Raw genomic sequence first — 21,295 nt, forward strand, 5'->3', positions numbered from 1 at the left:
ATGGTCAGTGAGTACTAGAATGTAAACCAACATGAATGAGTATCTTAAACATTTATCACTATTCTCTAGGGAAGTTAGTACATCTTTTAGCAAATTAAACTTAGAAGTCATTTTCTTTCTGTGCTGCTACTACAGAAATAGCCATTAATTTATAATTTGAATGTGAAAAAAAAGATTAAAGACAATTTTAAATCTTCAGAAACCATAGGATATTTATTTATAGAAGTATGTAGGTTCAAAGAACTGGTGATGTCTATAATCAGATGATTGTCAGGATATATGAAGTAGGGAACCATTCTAAATTTACAAAACTGAGTGCTGACCATATACTTTCTACAACTTCTTTCAAGTGGTGCAAAAGCTTTTAAATATTGAGAGGGAGAAAATATTGCAAAATATTAAAATATTCTAATGAATTAAATAGAATGTAGAGGGATGTTGTTTGTATTTTTGAAATTTTACTATTATTTAAAAATTGCTGAAACTTAAAATTTGAAAAAAATGTGAAAGTACTTCTATTGGAATAACAGGGAATATTTTCTGAACTGGAATAACTGAAAGACTAGCTTAAATATGTAAAACAACACTTCAGAAAACAATGCTTAATATGCAAGGGAGGCCGATGATCTTTAAGAGTTGGGAAAAAAAATTATTTGAACCCTAAAATTTTTCCAGCTTACTAACCACAAAGTTTATAGGTTATAATACAAGGAGGAGAACCCAGGAAGTATCCACAGTCACCCTGAGTTGAGGAAATTAAGATAGCAATCCAGGGAAGCCAAGATGGGTAAACTTTGTAGGGCAGAGTACGAGAAAGCCAGGGAAGAATGAGCTGCCTAGAAAGGAACTTTGGAGATCTGCAAATTCTTCATCACACTGTATAGACATGAGTACAGATTAGGCCACACAAGTGAGGAATTCACCCGAGACCAGAGAAAGACCTAGTTAATATCTAAATAATAGAAGGAACTGTGCAAAACACATGTGGGAAAAGCAGAAAGTGTTATACTTGATGGATGTTGAATAGAATAGAAAATTTAGACCTTACCTTGATAGTCATGAAAAATTAGCCAGAGATTAAACATCATACTAAGAAATCTTAAAATCCAGATGTAAGAGGATCAATTGATTTCAAGTAACTTAATTGTATCTAAAAACAAACAAACAAACAAACAAACAAAAAAACCCTCAAGAATGTTTTTAAATAATGCAATTAATCAGCACCTAACAGGGTACATTTACGTTATTTGGCATGGAATCAAAATTAACGGGCATTCAAAGACACAGAGAAATACATTCCATAGTTAAGAAAAATGCACACCAAATTGATGAAAAAATGATTGATGCAAACTAAAAGTCTTAAAATACTTTCAAAACCAAAAAGGACCAAACAAAACAAAACATTCTTTCATCCAATTAGATCAACATAATTGAAAAATCAAAACAAAACAACAACAAAAACTTTGAAAATACATCTACTTTCCAAGTGACATACATTTCAAAAGGAAAATGAAATAAAGACAGCTTATAAAATCTTAAAAAATCCATTTTGAGTTTATTTTTGTGTATGGTGTTAGAAAGTGTTCTAGTTTCATTCTTTTACAAGTGGTTGACCAGTTTTCCCAGCACCACTTGTTAAAGAGGTTGTTTTTTTTCCATTGTATATTCTTGCCTCCTTTGTCGAAGATAAGGTGTCCATAGGTTCATGGATTTATCTCTGGGCTTTCTATTCTGTTCCATTGCTCTATATTTCTGTTTTTGTGCCAGTACCATACTGTCTTGATGACTATGGCTTTGTAGTATAGTCTTAAGTCAGGCAGATTGATTCCTCCAGTTCCATTCTTCATTGTATGACAGGAACCACTACAATGTTGTAAAGTAATTAGCCTCCAACTGATAAAAGTAAATGAAATAAATAAATAAGTAAAAGAAAAAAAAATCTTAAAAAATTCACTATCAACATACATGAAATACAAAAATTTCAAAGGAGTTCTTCAAACAGAAGAAAATATTATATCTCCAGATAGAAACCCAGATCCATGACAGAGGATAAATAATACTATGAATGATAACTGCATAGATATAACTGTAAAAGCTTTAATTTCTTATGCTCAATTGAAAATTTAGAGTAAAATTGATATTTTGGAAGCTTATAGCATATATGGCAAGAATATAACCAACGATTTGTAGGAAGGAATGGAAGTATACTGGTGTTAAAAAAAAAAAAAGAGAGAGAGAAAGAAAACTTGTTTTGTGACAACATAAAGCTGTATGTTTCTGTTTAGTGGCTGAGGGCTGAGTCATATCTAACTTTTGCAACCCCATAGACTGTAATCATAGAAGTAATAACAACTTTATCCTTAGTATATAGGAAGGGAGATAGAATGAATTCAGAAATAATGTTCAAACTAAAGAAGGCTGAAAAAAATGAAAAACAAAAGAAAGATGTGATAAATAGGAAAAAAAAAAAATAACAGATTCAAAGTCAAGAGAATTATAGCAGATTGTTCCTTAAAAGAATGCCATATTAATTTTCATAGCTAGAGAATATGTTGTATCATACACTGAAATGAACAGTGCAGACGAAATTAAGGATTTTAAAATAGAGAGATTCTCCTGCATCATCCAGGTTGGCCCAATGAAATCTCAAGAATCCTAAGAAAGAAAAAAAAAAAAAAAAAGAATCCTTAGAAAGACAGGAGTACCAGGGTCAAAGAAGAGATATAATAGCAGATTCAGAGGTAAGAGACAGGAGAAACTAACCTATTTACCCCTGGGAGAGCCTCATCTACAACAATATCTATCTCCTTCTTGTGAAAGTGCTTGAAATTCTAAAATAAAGTGTGCTGCAGTTAATAAATTAACATATGTATAATTTGGTTAATTACTACACATCTCATATGACCATAATGCAATGAGATTGGTAGTTACTTGTCAGAAATATGGAAAATATTTTCCCTAAACACTTTTTACCACCTGGCGGTAGTATGTCCTTTAATATTCTTGCAAATAGCCTTCAGCATTTCAGGCTGTAATTTCAGTTTATTCATTTACACTGTGGTGACTCAAATAAATCACATTGTTTGCAGTTGCAGTTTTTAAAAATTTTCATACTAACAATATTATATAAGACAATTTTGTAAATATTTACTGGAGACTATAAAAGACAACTAGACACATTTATAATGGTTATTACTATTCAGGTTTGTTATTATTTAGAAACTGAAGATGTCACTCAATGATTTTTTTAACCGATTGAAAGATGTTTAGACATTTTTACTTCAGACTGAAAAACATCCACATTGCAACGTAAGATTATTTTCATACTTAGGTTATAACTCACTGACATCATACCTCACCTCTACTCCAAAAACAATTACTCTTCTGTAGATGTTTTCCGTGATGAGTAGCTATCAATATTTCAGTAGATGGATATGCAGTGTAATCGAATCTATGTTTCACTTAAGAATAACAAGGAATTTTGCAAGATTATTTGTATCAGTCTTTTTCCATTCAATAGTGTTTACATTGGTTGTAGAGTCCAGAAAATATCAATGTCATGTTGTTATTTTCAATACTTATCAACATAAATTTTATGCAATATCTTTTAAAATATTATTTTACATATTTATGTATTAGATTAAAGAAAACACTCTTAATAAGAAATATTGTCAAATTATTAGATTACTAAATATGTGTAAATAAGAATATCTGGAATGATTTAAGCAATGTTTCAATTTTGATAAGATAAATGAGCACTGCAAATATATTTCTAAGAAAATAATGAGAAACTGTGAACATATTAAATATAAAGATGTCCAGTACAGTATTATTTAAATGAAATGTTTGATATAAATATTTGATATAATATGAATATCCAATATTACGAACTTGTAAAATTTTTATATTAAGTCACATAATGGGAAATTAAATAATTATTTAAACCAAATAAAAATACTCGCCAACATGAAAAATTAATATGTTCAATAATAAAAGTACAGCTCATGAAATATCAAAAACATTATTTTTATAAAAACATATTTTGTAATTATTCCTATGTATATATCCATACCCATGGATATAACACTACAGCTTTACACCTCTCTGTGTACCCTATAAATATAAAAGATTGAGACCTAATCTCAGTGGTGACTGTTTTTGGATAATGAGAATACTATAGAAAACTTATACGTTATTCATCTGAATTTAAAAATCCAACTTGAAAACACAGTATACATTAGGAAAAAGGATAAATAATGTTTTAAATGTAATTTTTTTATACATATGCTTATGTTATTTAGTATGCAAAAATATATTTAAACTTAAGAAGGATGTGGATTTAATTAAATTACAAAGTTATTTTAATAAAATAAAAAGTTATTTTGATATGGTAATTCTTATAGAACCTGATGTATAATACAACTGTGATATCTGACTTGGCATTTTTGGAAAAATTTGGCCTTCAGATTATATTATATGATAAAATGCCTAACTAAACCCAGTCATTCAGACAGTTTATTTTTAGGAAATACTTAGATATCCAAAACACTTTAATCACAGGATATAGTCTGATCATAGAATAAGGGAACATATATTGTATCATATTATCCTTAGAATAAATTATCAAAATCTTAAACTATGGATAGTTAAGATAGCAAAACACAAAATAGAAATAGGACATCTATATAATCATTCTGAATGCCGTCTCTAATAAACTGCTGCTGCTGCTTCCTTGCCTCAGTCATGTCCGACTCTGCGACCCCATGGACTGAGCCCGCCAGGCGCCTCTGTCCGTGGATTTCTCCAGGCAGGAATACAGGAGTGGGTTGCCATGCCCTCCTCCAGGGGATCTTATCAACCCAGAGATCTAGGCCGGGTCTCCTGCACTGCAGGCAGATTCTTTACCCTTGAGCCACCAGAGACGTCCCTCCGATAAACTGCTGCTGCTGCTAAGTCACTTCAGGCGTGTCCGACTCTGTGCGACCGCATAGACGGCAGCCCACCAGGCTCCTCTGTCCCTGGGATTCTCCAGGCAAGAACGCTGGAGTGGGTTGCCATTTCCTCTCTAATAAACTAGGCAATATCAATTTAAAAGTTGATTTTTATAAACTAATTAGCTCATTTTATATTCCTTTTGATAATACCACAAGCACTTACTAAGCTCTTCTTCTGAAGAGAACACTGAACATGATAACGATCTACTGTTGTCTTATAATACAAGTGTCTCAAACTGTACAGTGAATTTCATCATCTCCAGAAGGTATCGGAAAAGTTTCAAGGCAAGGCAAAACTTTATCTGATCATCTTCAGAGACCGAGGGAAATGAAAGAAGCCAACAAGAAAATAATGATTTTTACCAGTACTTCCAGAAGAATATTTTTCACTTCTTTTCAATTCTAATTTCTAACTACATAATTCTCTAAACAGGAAATCCTATATATAAGGAGACTAAATTTTTTTGTATATTTTTACATTAATTTCCTTAATTCACTTCATATGAGTACCAGTTTGACAAATAGAATATCTCACACATCCTTTTTCACATGTATTGTCAATTTGTAAAATGATGGTTGAATTTTATTTACTCCAACAATCATACATCTTAATTTCAATTCTCTAAATGTTTTATTACTTCATGACATTAATCTTCATGGTTATATAACCATCCACTTTTTTTTTAATTTATTTTTATTAGTTGAAGGCTAATTACTTTACAATATTGTAGTGGTTTTTGCTTCTAATGAGATGGATGAAACTGGAGCCCGTTATACAGAATGAAGTGAGCCAGAAAGATAAAGACCAATACAGTATACTAACCATCCACTTTTAACAAAAGAGAATTTGACCATTTAGAAACCAGTCATTATATTCAGGTCTTCACGTTGTCTTTTTCTTAGGCTTCATATTAATTTACAGGTATAATATATTGGGAAAAAACCTGCCAATTAAGCATACTATACTTGGCAAAATTATTTTTCAAAAATGAAGGAAATATAAAGACTTTTCTTGATAAGCAAAAGTTGAGTGAGTTTATCACTATGATGTGTTTATAAGAAATGTTAAAGGGAATTTTCAAATTGAACCAAAAGTTTCAAAACAGCAATGCTAAAGCTTATGAAAATATAAGCTTTATCTTATAAATAAATATATATATAAGTAAATATCTTTATTGGTAAAGATAACTAAACAAATACAGAAAACTGTAGCACTGTAATGGTTATATATAAATCACTTATAGTTGTTGTAATATAAATGTATTAAATTTCAAAATCAAAAGACATAGGCTAAATGGATTTAAAAAAAAGATCCAACTAGATTTTGTTTATGTGACTCAGTAGATTTAACAATACACCTATGGTGAACATGAAACAATTAAAAAGAAAAAAGATATTTCATGCAAATTGTGGCTAAAAGAGAACAGAAGTGATCATACTTATATTAGATGAAATAGACTTGGAGTCAAAAATAATCAAAAAAGACAAAGAACATTATAATGATAAAAGTGTAAGTATATCAGGAGAGTATAACAATTACAAGCATATGTGCTAATATTAGAACACTGAAATATATGAAGGAAATATTAACAGAACTAAATGGACAAATACGTAGCAACACACTTTAGTAGGGAGCTTCATATCCCACCTTCAATAATGGCTAGACAGAAAGAAAGTCAATATGGAAAGAAAGAATTTGAATCAACTATAGACCAAGTGAACCTAACAGTCACGTATAGAATATTACACTCAATAGCATAAGAATAGAGGCATAAAGCATTTTATTGTGTTTTGTTTTACTGTGGTTCACATATATTGCAATTTTTACGAACTGAAGGTTTGTGCATTGAACAAGTCTATTAGCACCATTCTTCCAAAAGCTTGTGTTCACCCTGGGCTTCAGTATGACATTTTGGTTTTCTCACAGTATTTTAAACTGTCTCTTTGCAACTATTTTTGTGATGGTGACCTGTGAGTAGGGATCTTTGCTGGTGCTAGTGCATTGTTTTGGAGCACCAGGATGCATCTGTATGAGATGGGTGAGCTTAATTGTTTTGGGTGTTTTGACTGTTCCACTGACTGACTGTTACCCCATCTCATCCTCCTCTGGCCCGATATTTTCTGACACACGAGAATATTGAAACTAGGCAAATTAATAAATGCACAAGTGTTCAAGTGAAAGAAAAAAATCACATGTCTTTCTTTTAATCAAAAGCTAGAAGTGAGTAAGTTTGGTGAGGAAGGGATGAAGAAAGCAGGATAAGCCATAGCTATGTCTCTTGTGCCAAATAGTTACCCAAGCAGTGACCATAAAGGAAAAGTCCTTGATGGGGATGAAAAGCATTGCTCCAGTGAACACACAAATGATAAGAAAGCAAAACAGCCTTATTGTTGGAATGGAGAAAGGTTTAGTGGTCTAAAACCAGCCACAATATTCCTTTAAGTTAACACCTAATCCAGAGCAAGGCCATAACACTCTTCAATTCTGTAAAGCCTGAGAGAGGTGAGGCAGTTGCTGAAGAAAAGTTTGGAGTAGGCAGAGGTTTGTTCATGGAGCTTAAGGAAAGAAACCATCTTTGTTACATAAAACTGCAAGGTAAAGCAGCAAGTGTGGATTCAGAGGCTGCAGCAAGTTGTCCAGCACATTTAGGTGAGATAATTAATGAAGATGCCTACATGAAATAAGAGATTCTCAATGTAGATAAAAGTCATATTAGAAGAAGCTGCCATCTAGGGCTTCCATATCTAGAAATGAAAAGTTAATGCTTGGCTTCAAGCTACAATAGGACAGACTAACTCTTTTGTTAAGAGCTGATGAAGCTGGTAACTTTAAGTTGAAGCCAATGTTCATCTACTATTTCAGGAATCCTATGGTGGCTTCCCTTGTAGCTCAGTCGGTAAAGAATCTGCCAGCCATGCAGGAGACCCAGGTTTGATTCCTGAGTCGGGACGGTCCCCCTGGAGAAGGAAATGGCAGCCCACTTCATATCCTTGCCTGGAGAATCCCATGGACAGAGGAACCCAGAGGGCTACAGTCTATGCGGTCACAAGAGTCGGACACAACTTAGTGACTAAACCACCACCACCACCATGCTAAATCTACTCCGTCTCTGCTTCTAATGGGGAAAAGCAATGTGCCTATAAGACAGCACATCTGTTTAAAACATGGTTTGCCAAACATTTTTAGCCCACTGGTAATAGCTCCTGCTCAGGAAAAAAAAATAAAATCTTTCAAAAAAATTACTTCTTGGTTGACAGTGTGCCTGGAACCCTAAGAGTTCTGATGGAGATGTGCAATGAGATTGCATAATGAGTTATCATAATTGATAACAGTGGGCTTCCCTCATAGCTCAGTTGATAAAGAATCTTCCTGCAATGCAGAAGACCCAGGTTTGATTCCTAGGATGGGAAGATGCCCTGGAGAAGGAACTGGCAACCCACTCCAGTATTCTTGCCTAGAGAATCCCCATTGACATATGAGGCTGGCAGCCTACAGTCCATGGGGTCACAAGAGTCAGACACAACTTAGTGACTAAACTGCTACCCTGCTTGATAATACAACATCCATTCTGCAGTCCATAGATCGGGAAGTAATTTTGACTTTCAAGTCTTATGAATTAATACATACATTTTATAAGGTTGTAATCTACTCTAGATTGTGATGCTTCTTTTTAAAATATAGTTTTATGTATTTATTTAGCTGTTTTTGGCTGCACTTGATCTTTGTTGCCAGGTGCAGGCTTTCTCTCATTGTGGCAAGTGGTGGCTATTCTTGCGGTATACAAACTTCTCATTGCAGTGGCTTTTCTGATTGTAGAGCTCAGGCTCTAGACACAGCCTCAGCACTTGTGGTTTGTGGGCTCTAGAGTGTGGGCTCAGTAGTTGTGACACAGGACTTAGTTACTCTGTGGCACGTGGGATCTTCCTAGACCAAGGATCAAACTGGTGTCCCTGCATTGCAAGGCAGACTCTTAACCACTGGACCACCAGGGAAGCCCTAGATTATGATTCTACCTACTGATGGATCTGGCAAAGTAAATTGAAAGTCTTTAGAAAGGGTTCACCAGTCTAGATGCCATCAAGAACATTTATAATTCATAAGAAGAAGTTAAAATCTCATTATTAGCAGAAGTGTGAAAGAAGTTAATTCCAGGCCACATGGATGACTTTGAAGGGTTCAAGACTGGTAGAGGAAGAAACTACAGATGTGGTGAAAAAAGCAAGAAAACTAGAATTAGAAGAAGAATCTGAAGATGTGACTGAATTGGTGCAATCTCATAATAAATTTTGATGATGAAGAGTTGCTTCTTATGAATGAGCAAAGAAAATGGCTTCCTGAGATGAAATATATCACTGGTGAAGATGCTGTGAAAATTGTTGAAATGGCAACAAAGGATTCAAAATATTGCATAAACTTAATTGATAAAGCAGGAGCACAGTCTGAGAAGATTGATTCCAATTTGAAAGAAGTTCTGCACTGGATAAAATGCTATCTACCAACACTCCATGCTACAGAGAAATTATTTGTGAGAGTCAGTTGATGTGGCAAACTTTATTGTTGTCTTATTTCATGAACTTGTCACACTCAGCTTGGCCTTCAGCAAGCACCATCCTGACCAGTCAGCAGCCGTCAACACTGAGACAAGACCCTCCACCAGCCAAAGGACTATGATTCACTGAATGCTCAGATGATTGTTTGAATTTTTTAATGATGAAGTGCTTTTTAAATTACATATGTACATCTTTTAGATATAATGCTATTTCACACTAAACGTGTGTGTGTGTGTGTGTGTGTGTGTGTGCACGCATGCTCAGTTGTGTCCAACTCTTTGCAATCCCATAGACTGTAGCCCACCAGGCTCCTCTGTCCATGAGATTTCCCAAGTGAGAATACTAGAGTGGGTTGTCATTTCTTTCTCCAGCAGGTCTTCCTGATTTTAGGGTCGAACACTTGTCTCTTGTGTCTCCTTCATTTGCAGGCAGATTTCTTACCACTGCACCTCTTGGGAATCTACTCATACCCATTGTACCACCAGAGAAGTCCTCTTGCCTAATGTATCTTTACACCCATCTGATCCGGCCACCTCTTATTATTAAAGTCAAACCTGTGTTGTGTCTGCCTCAAGCTCAACCACACAGCATAGAGTTCCTTGGTCAGGCCAGATTCTCATCTGTGGACTTTTGCCATAAGAATGCTTCCATCCCTCTACTCTAACTTCAGGTCTCATCTCCTCTAGGAAGACTTTTTGGCTGCACACTCTTGTCCTTCAAGTCTAGGTTATGTGATTGCCTTATTTGCCCTCATGGAATTCTGGTTTTGTATTTTTGTTAAAACTACAGCATAGTAAAATGAAACCTTTATGTGCACTGGGGAGCAATAGCAAAATATTATGTGACTTTCTTTATTGTGATTTTCAGGTTACTGCGGTGATTTGGAACAAAACCCACAACATCTTTGAGGTGTGCCTGTATACATTCTTTTCAAGCATATTTGGGACAATTTATTCAGAATAAATCAAATGTTACCTCACAAAACATATATTAACAAATTTAGGATGATTGAAATCATGCTAAATAAATGTTTCTGAAAAAAAATCACAACTATATAGAAATTTAACATACTGTCTTTAAAGACCAGTGAGCCAAGGAAGAAATCCAAAAGAAATTAGGAAGTATCTTGAGATAATGAAATTGCAACTTACCAAAACTTGTGAGATGCAGCAAAAGCGGTACTAACAGGAAAGTTTATAGTAACAAATGCCAACATTAAAAAGAAAAAAAAAAAAAATCAAATAAATAACTACAACCTGACAGAAGCAGAAAAAGAAGGGCAAAATAAGCCCAACTTAGGAAAAGGAAGGAAACAAATAGTATAGCAAAAATAAATGAATAGAAAAACAATTTAAAAATGGAATGAATTTTTTTATAAAAGATTTTAAAAAATTGGCACACATTTAGAAAAGTTAACTAAGAAAAAAGACATGACTCAAACAATATTAGAAATAAAAGAGGACATATACAAATGGTAAATAAATTAAAATTTAAAAGTTTACAAGAGACTACTGTGAACAAATATATGACAACTAAATAGACAATCTAGAAGAAATGAATAAATTTTCAAAAACATACACTCTACCAAGGCTGAATATAAAGAAATAGAAAGACTTTATACAGATTTTTACAGACCTACAACTAATAAAGATTTGAAATCAGTATTCCAAACCCGCCCCCCTCCCCCCGCCCCCACCACCCCAGTAAGTCCCAGGACCAGGTGGTTTACTGGTGAATTCTGCCTAGAATTTAAAGAAAAGTGAATGCCAATCATTCTCCAACTCTTCCAAAAAGTTAAGGAGAATGAGATACTTCCAAACATATTGTAGGAGACCAGCTGATACAAAGACCAACTAATACAAAGACCAACTGATATCAGATACAATGAATACAATGAATATCAGATATTCATCCTGATAGCAGAGCCAGATAAAACTACTCAAGAAAACCACAGACCAAGGTCCCTGATAGATACTGAATTCAAGTTACAGTAGTCAGATTTCATGCATTTATCTTAACATCAAATATCTTGGCTAACAACTGGATTCATCTGCATATTTTTGCAGAATCTTTGCTCACTGACAATGACCTGGCCATCTAGCCAGGCAAACAGCAGCAACAGAATTTCCATATGAAAATTTTCCCCATTGAGGGAAAGAAATCTGGGATTTTTGTGCATCACAAATGCCCATAATATAAATCAAATTCTCACATGTCTCTTCACATAATGAAGCCACACTGAGAGTTCTTATTGTTGTTCAGTGGTTAAGTCATGTAAGAATTCTTATTAAGACATTCCCTACCTTCTTTGGAGTTCTAGACATCACTGATTGTGATCAAGATTCTCATTTCACTTCACAAAATACACAGTGCTGGACACATGTATTTGTCAGAGTTCTCCAGAGAAATAGAGAAAAAAAAAAGAAAAAATAATGTGTGTGTGTGTGTGTGTGTGTGACCTTATAAGTGGTGATTATGGAATTTGGCAAATCTACAGATCTGCAGAGTGAGTCAGTAACATAAAGATCTTGCAGAGTCAAAGATATAGTTCCAAACTGAGTTCAAAAGTTCGACTATCAGAAGAACTGATGGTATAATTTCAATCTGCAGTCAGCAGGCTCAAGACCCAGGGAAAACTGATATTTCAGGTTGAGTGAGAAAGGCAGGCAAAAAGTCAATCTGCAAGTCTGAAGGCCTTCAGGCAGGAGATTTTCCCCTTGTATTTTGAAGAGTTTGTTGTTTTGTTCTATTCATACCTGTGACTAATTGGATGAGGCCCACCCACAACATGCGGGACAATCAGCTTTACTCAGTCTACTGATTTAAATGTTAATCCGATCCACAAACACCCTCTCAGAAACACTCAGAATAATGTTTAAGCAAATATGTAAGCACTTCATGACCCAGTCAAGTTGGCATGTACAATTCACCGTCACAGCTGACAACCAAAGGATTCAGTCAAAATTCTTACTTCCTTACTGGTCTCCTTCAGTTTAGTCACTCAGTCATGTCCAGCTCTTTGTGATCCCATGGGCTGCTGCATACAAGGTTTTTCTGGTCTCATTAGAGCATCATAACGGCTTACTTTAGCAAGTTAAAATACAATGAAATAAATCAAGGGATATTTTAATTTAGTCAAACATTGGGAAAAGTTGTAATTGAGTCTGAATTCATTTTTGCTTAATTGTTAACAATTTTCATGCCCCAAACTCCCTCTTTCTCTTCCATCCCACACCTTGTTAAGCCAATAATACAACGTGGCTCCATACCCTGGTACCAGTTGGAAGTTCAGATCATGTGAACCACATACTGAATACACAGGAACAATCAACCTCTCCCCAAGAGTAATTACAGTAGTTACTCCATGTTTTCACAAGCCATTTTCAGACCTGCTGGAAACCTGTGATACTCTTTCCAGAAAACCTTATCATATGAGAAATATGACTTGATATTTCTTTGATGCATGTGTGCATCATCAGTTTAGATCAGTTCAGTTTAGTTCAGTCACTCAGTTGTGTGAGAAATTTGCAACCCATGGACTGCAGCATGCCAGGTTTCCCTTTCCATCATAAATTCACAGATCTTGCTTAAACTCATGAACATCAAGTTGGTGATGCCATCCAACCTACTCATCCTCTTTTGTCCTCTTCTCCTCCTGCCTTCAGTCTTTCACAGCATCAGGGTTTTTCAAATGAGTTGGTTCTTCACATACGGTGGCCAAAGTATTGGAGTTTCAGCTTCAACATCAGTCCTTCCAATGAATATTCAGGACTGATTTCCTTTAGGATTGACTGGTTTCACTTCCTTGCAGTCCAAGGGACTCTCAAAAGTCTCCAACACCACAGTTTAAAAGCATCAACTCTTCGGCGCTAGGCTTTCTTTATAGTCCAACTCTCACATCCATACATGAGTACTGGAAAAACCAGAGCTTTGACTACATGGACTTATGTTGGCAAATTATGTCTTTGGTTTTTAATATGCTGTCTAGGTGGGTCATAACTTTTCTCCCAAGGAGCAAGCATCTTTTAACTTCATGACTGCACCTATCATCTGAAGTGATTTTGGAGCCTCCCAAAATAAAGTCTGTCACTGTTTCCATTTTTTCTCCATCTATTTGCCATGGAGTGATGGGACCAGATGCCATGACCTTAGTTTTTTGAATGTGGAGTTTTAAGCCTGCTTTTACTTTCATCATGAGACTCTTTGGTTCTTCTTCACTTTCTGCAATAAAAGTAGTGTCGCCTGCGTATCTGAGGTTATTGATATTTTTCCCAGAAATCTTGATTCCAGCTTGGGCTTCATCCACCCGACATTTCCCATGATGTACTCTGCATATAAGTTAAATAAGCAGGGTGACAGTATATAGCCTTGACCTATTCTTTCCCAATTTGGCACCAGTCTTTTGTTCAATGCCCAGTTCTAACTGTTGCTTCTTGACCTGGATACAGATTTCTCAGGAGGCAGGTAAGGTTGTCAGGTATTTCCATCTCTTGAAGAATTTTCCACAGTTTGCAGTGCTCTATACAGTTAAAGGTTTTGCCATAATCAATAAAACAGAAGTAGATGATTTTCTGGAATTATCTTGCTTTTTCTATGATCCAAAGGATGTTGGCAATTTGATTTCTGATTCCTCTGCCTTTTCTAAATCCAGCTTGAACATCTGGAAGTTCTTGGTTCACATAGTGTTGAAGCCTGGCTTGGAGAACTTTGAGCATTACTTTGCTAGTATGTGAGATGAGTGCAATTGTGTGGTAGTTTGAGAATTCTTTGGCATTGCCTTTCCTGGGGAATAGAATAAAAACTGATGTTTTCTAGTCCTATGGCCACTGCTGAGTTTTCCAAATTTGCTGGCATATTGAGTGCAGCACTTTCGCAGCATCATCTTTTAGGATTTGGTATAGCTCAACTGGAATTCCATCACCACCACTAGCTTTGTTCATAGTGATGCTTCCTAAGGCCCACTTGACTTCACATTCCAGGATGTCTGGCTACAGGTGAGTGATCACACCATCATGATTATCTGGGTCATGAAGATCTTTTTGTACAGTTCTTCTGTATATTCTTGCCACCTCTTCTTAATATCTTCTGCTTCTGTTAGGTCCATACTATTTCTGTCCTTTATTGAGCCCATTTTTGCATGAGATGTTCCCTTGGTATCTCTAATTTTATTGAAGAGATCTCTAGTCTTTCCCATTCTATTATTTTCCTCTATTTCTTTGCATTGATCACTGAGGAAGGCTTTCTTTCTCTCCTGGCTATTCTTTGGAACTCTGCATTCAAATGGGTATATCTTTCCTTTTCTTCTTTGCTTTCCACCTCTCTTCTTTTCACAGCTCTTAGTAAGTCCTCCTCAGACAACCATTTTGCCTTTTTGCATTTATTTTTCTTGGGGATGGTCTAGATCCCTGTCTCCTGTACAATGTCACGAACCTCTGTCCATAGTTCTTCAGGCACTCTGTCTATCAAATGTAGTCCCTTGAATCTGTTTGTCACTTACACTGTATAGTCTAAGGGATTTTATTTAGGCCATACCTGAATAGTCTAGTGGTTTTCCCTACTTTCTTCAATTTAAATCTGAATTTATCAATAAGGAGTTCATGGCCTGAGGCACAGTCAGTTCCCAGTCTTGTTTTTGCAGACTGTATAGAGCTTCTCCATCTTTGGCTGCAAAGAAGATAATCAATATGATTGTGGTATTGATCATCTGGTGATATCCATGTGTAGAATCTTCTCTTGTGTTATTGGAAGAGGGTGTTTGCTATGACCAGTGCATTCTCTTGGCAAAACTGTTAGCCTTTGCCCTGCTTCATTCTGTTGTACTCCAAGGCCAAATTTGCCTGTTACTCCAGGTATCTCTTGACTTCCTACTTTTGCATTCCAGTCCCTTATGATGAAAGGGACATCTTTTTTTAGTGTTAGTTATAAAAGGTCTTGTAGGTCTTCATAGAACTGTTCAGTTTCAGCTTCAGTATTACCTCTTGGACATAGACTTGGATTACTGTGGTATTGAATGGCATGCCTTAAAAACGAACAGAGACCATTCTGTCATTTTTGTGATTATACCCAAGTACTGCATTTTGGACTCTTTTGTTGACTATGATGGCTACTCCATTCTCCTCTAAGGGATTCTTGCCCACAGTATTAGATATAATGGTCACCTGAATTAAATTTGCCCGTTCCAGTCCATTTTAGTTCACTGATTCCTAAAATACTAGCTCAGATATCAGTTTAGATATCTAAATTAAGTTTTAGGTCACAGGTTATTCATCCCTCACAGGTTGATCACAAAATCTCTTTCACTCTGTCTTTCTATAATATCACATAATACCTCTTTTTAACCTAGAAATCTTGCCCTTGTATTCCCAAAAATTTACCATGCAACCAAGGACAAAGAAGAACCACAAGGAGATGGTAGGAAGGGCCCAATCATAATAAAATTGAATCCCATACCCACCAGGTGGGTGACTCATGAACTAGAGAACAATTATATCAAAGAAATTCTCACACTGTTTTGAAGGTTCTAGGCCCCCATCCAGGCCTATGTATCTAAGGCATAAAGCAAAACCTTATAAAATTGAAATGATGTGACTGTACGATACACCTGAAACCCATGATACTCAGAGACAAAAGATTATCCAAAATGTAAAATTAATGTGAAGCATATACAACTAAATACATATTGCTTTTCTTCAAGTGATATGGTAAAAGAAATTATGTTTGTTTGTCAGATATGCAGCTTCCTTGTATAACATAATTTAAACTCCCCAAACCCTCATTCTGGGAAATGCATGTCATTGTATCATAATCTAACATCAATTAGCATTTGCTTTATTCCTATCTTTGTGCCATATTATTAAATTGTATACAGAAAAAATAAAACACATAATGGATTTTATTAAAGAGTATATATAATAGTTATGGTAAAAGATTAAACAGTAAAGGGGGTTCAGATTAAACCCTTAAAATAAGATAAAATTATACAGCAGTCTTGTTGAACTCATTATCAAGTTAAAAATGCATTCCAAAATAGACCTCTTATTTTATTTTATTTTATTTTTTTCCCCAATGAGAAATGCAGACTATATAGGTCAGGTAGTCAAGCAAAATCTCCCCAGCAGGATATACAAATTTGAAACCTTTCAAAAAGAAATGTTTTTATTCCCCTTAATTAGGCAATTAATTGTACTGGCATTTATAGGCTGCATGTAGTGAAAGAAAAAGAGATAAAGAAAAGCAGTAAAATCAAATATTTCAATTTTACTTTAAAGGTCATTGAATTATATGACCTAACTTACAAGTATTTAACTTGAAATAAAGAAGTCAGGAAACAAATGAGCTGAGTAACTCAAGTGGTGAAGTTTTCTACTCTAGCTAGAACACAAAAGATTTTCTTTTTAAGAACTCACTAGTATGTCTAAATAAGTCATCTCTTTGTAAATGTCTTGAACTAAAGCTTTTTCACTTTTTCTCTATATATGTATTATACTTAATATTTAGTTTCTCTTTATTATGCAAATATAAAGTTAAAATAATAGTTTCTTCCTCTTATATAACAAGAAAATAGTATAAATATGCAAATGCAAACTTAAGTGTTATGTTCTTCAAACAGAATTAATTTATCTGCTAAAAGCATCAGTATTTTCTAAAACTTATTTATAAATTTTATGTACATATTCCAGATACTATTAGTCTCTTGATTAAGGATTACTTCTTTAAAAAAAAAAAAGATTTATTTATTTGTTTATTTTTGGCTATACTGGCTCTTCACTGCTGTGCCAGGGCTTTCTCGAGTTGCAGAGAGCTGGAACTACTCTCTGGTTGAGGTACACAGGCTTCTCATCCAGAAGTTTCTCTTGTGGAGTATGAACTCCAGGTGCACAGACTTCAGTAGCATGTGTGCTCAGTAGTTGTGATGTGCAGACTCTAGGGCACACGGGCTTCAGTAGCTGTGGCACACAGGTTTAGTTACTGCACAGCATACGGGATCTTCCTGCACCAGGGACTGAGGAAATGTTCCCTACATTGGGGCTTCCCTGGTAGCTCAGGCGGTAAAGCATCTGCCTGCAATGCAAGAGACCTGGGTTCTATCCCTGGGTCAGGAAGATCCCCTGGAGGAGGAAATGGCAACCCACTCCAGTATTCTTGCCTGGAGAATTCCATGGACAGAGGAGCCTGGTAGGCTACAGTCCATGGGATCGCAAAAAGTCGCTCACGACTGAGTGACTTCGCTTCGCTTCACATTGGTAGGCAGATTCTTATTTACTGTACCACCAGGGCAGTCCAAGGATTACTATCATAGTGAAAAAAATAATGAAAAAAAAATTTTTTAATGTATATAGATAATTCAGAAGAAAACATACAGAATTTTTTGAGTATCATATAAAATAGATAAAGTGTCTTATAGAAAAGATAATACATACATTTTCTATGAAAGCCCCAATAGGATACAAAGGACCCATACAAATATATTTATTACATATTAAGTCATATAGAAATTCTGCATACATTCTCAAAAAAAGAAAATAATATACTGAAAACATATAATAAAACTAGGAAATAAAAAAGAAAGAGTGATAGGATCTCCTTCTTTAAGTATTAATAAAACCTAATTTAAGTGGTAATTACAAAGTAATGTATTTTTTAAATTTAGGATACAGCAATGATTACCATGGCACAAATCATCATTTATCTCCTATTTGGATTCTAAACACATCTATAAATGGAAGTTTGAATGGACCCCTGCTCAGTAACTGAAGACTATTTATCTGTAGTCTCTCTTCCAGCTATGTACGGACTTAGGTCTAGATTCTGACCCTCATAAGTGGACAGAATATTCAAACCACCATCTTTTGGAATGAATCAAGTGTGCAAAGTATTTAACAAGCCAGTTTTTCATAAAACTAAATTTAAAAAATATGTATATTTTTTTATTTGCAGACCCTAATGTATCTCTATTACAATGAACAAGTGAGTTAGTTTTTGGAAGCGTAAGAGAGTTAAACCTCTCTCCACCTTCTATTACTCTATCTCATTTCATGAAAATGAATGTTGTATAAGTATTGGAAAATTTCAATTTAAATGAATCACCCTCTTTGATACTATCTAATGAGGTGCTAGGAACCTTGCAGCTTGGATGAGTCTTCATCTAGGGTTTAAGTTTGTATTGTTTTGATGAGCAATATAACTGAACATTTGACTTTCATCTTTGTGAATCTGCATTAGCTGAGAGATGCACATACCACCAGAAAGGACCCCAAGTCAGACCAAATATGGGCCTAGATAACTGGCCAGAGAGTGCTGGGAAACTAACCCCACTACCCTAAAACCTGAGACTGTAGCCACATCACAGAGCAATTCTCCAGAATTCCCTTACCTTGCCGCTCTCCACCCTTGTGCCCCTTTCCGACAAAGTCTTTGCTTTGTCAGTACATATGTCTCCTTGTGCAATGGATTTCCAAGTGTTAGACAGGAGTCCAGGTTAGGACCTTGAACACAATCAGTTCATTTTCTAAAGTCAGAATATTTCTTTATATTTCATTTGTGAAGTAGGAAGTAAAGATATGCACTGAATTAGAAGTTAAGAAGAGTAAACAGAGTAATGACTAGAAAAGGAAAAACAAAACATTTATTTGGATCAGATTAAAAACCAAGATATTATAAGCAGTATCATTTAGTAAATGTCCTATTTTCTTGATAGGGCTGAACTTTTCCATTTGTACATGCAATGCATGTATGGAAAAATTTGCCAAGGCGTGAATTTCCAAGAAAATAGCTGAAATTAAGAATGGGAAACTTGAGCTAAATAGCTAAGAAGTAAGGAAGGACACTCAGCTTAAATAAAAGGATTCAGGGACTAGGTAGGTATCTTTACATAAATTGCAGGTATATTGAAAGAATAATAATGAAAGAAATAAAAATGTAGATTATAATCAATTAAAAAGATATCTCAATATAATATTTTGAAAAGCTGAACCTATACATTGCTGAACCTGTAAATTGTCCAGACTTCAAAGTTTGGTATAGAGTTGAAATTAAAGTCACTGAAACTGATGAGGTCAAGAATTAATCTAGAACAGTGGTTTTCAAAGGCCATGAAAGAAGAGGAACTTTTTTCTTTTTAATTTCAAATTTGTTACAGAGAAGTGGTTTCACAAAAATTCCAAAGCAAGTGAAATTATAAAAATAGTTATATGCATGGATGCTGTGATCTCTAGCATCTTAGCTTTTGATTTCAGTGCTTATCTCGTTGTGGACCAATTATACTTTTTTGACTGGAAATAACAAAATTTCAACAACACTAATCTAAATAGAAACCTGTATTATCAACATGGGAAATTGGTAAAATGTGATAATCAAAATGGTTGAAATAACTTGAAGTAGAAACAAACAGCAACTACCCAGTTAACTCCTAACAGGGACACTAAAATGTCTATAGAATACTAAGAAGAGAAAGGGATGAGAAGTCATAAAGCCACAATTCTTGAAAGAGTATTTTTGCAAGAGGTAAGTGAAGAGGTTCATAATAAGCTGTCCCCCCAATGATATATTTTGAAATGTGAATTATTTTGAGCTGAAGACCCATGAAGAGCCTTTTATTTTCTTCTTAACTACTTACAAGAATTTATGCAGCAGGGAGTTCTTGGCAAAAAAGGTCAGAGCTTTTGCTGACAAAGGTCCATCTAGTCAAAGCTATGGTTTTTCCAGTAGTCAGGTATGGATGTGATAAGTGGACCATGAAAAAAAAAAAAGCTGAGTGCTCTAGAATTGATGCTTTTGACCTGTGGTGTTGGAAAAGATTCTTGAGGGTCCCTTGGACTGCAAGGAGATCCAACCAGTCAACCCTAAAGGAAATCAGTCCTAAATATTCATTGGAAGGACTGATGCTGAAGCTGAAGCTCCAATACTTTGACCACCTGATGTGAAGAGCTGACTCCTTGGAAAAGATCATGATGCTGGCAAAGACTGAAGGCAAGAGGAGAAGGGGATGACAGAGGATGAGATGGTTGGAGGGCATCACCAACTCAATGGACATGAGTTTGAGCAAGCTCTGAGAGTTGGTGATGGGCAGGAAAGCCTAGTGAGCTGCAGTCCATGAGGTCAGAAATAGTTGGACACGACTGAGTGACTGAACTGAACTGAGCAGGGAGCTCAGAGAGAGTGCAGTTACCTGAGATAACTTTTATCTGTAAGACATATCTGTGTGGAAAGACAAATGTAATTATCAAACATTTGCTCTTCCTGTTGTCCAGTGACTTACCCCCTTGCCTTTTAAAACCCTGGGTCCTTAAGCTATTCCTTAACTCAGGGTCGTGTAGAGACCACAACTTCTCCACTTTCTCTTGGGCTCCATATCTTTGGGACTCTTGTACATAAGTAACTATATTTGTTTTTCTTTTTTAAACTGTTTGTTTGTGCATGCTTAGTCACTCAGTCATGGCCACTCATTTTGTGGTCCCGTGGACTGCAGCCTGCCAGGCTCTTCTGCCTATGCAATTTTCCAGGCAAGAATACCAGAGTGGGTTGCCATTTCCTCCTCCAGGGGATCTTCCTGACCCAAGGACTGAACCCATATCTCCTGCATTGGCAGGTGGATACTTTACCAGTGAACCACCTGGGAAACTCTCTAATTTGTTTTGTGTAAATTTAATTATTAACTAAGAACTCAGAAAGGTAGAGGAAAAATTTTCCTCCCCTACATAAGCAATGCAGCAATGTAGCATATGGGGTAATGGGCATATTCTAGGATCAAG

This window comes from Cervus canadensis, chromosome 27 (genome assembly GCF_019320065.1).
Source record: "Cervus canadensis isolate Bull #8, Minnesota chromosome 27, ASM1932006v1, whole genome shotgun sequence".
Lineage (NCBI taxonomy): Eukaryota > Metazoa > Chordata > Mammalia > Artiodactyla > Cervidae > Cervus > Cervus canadensis.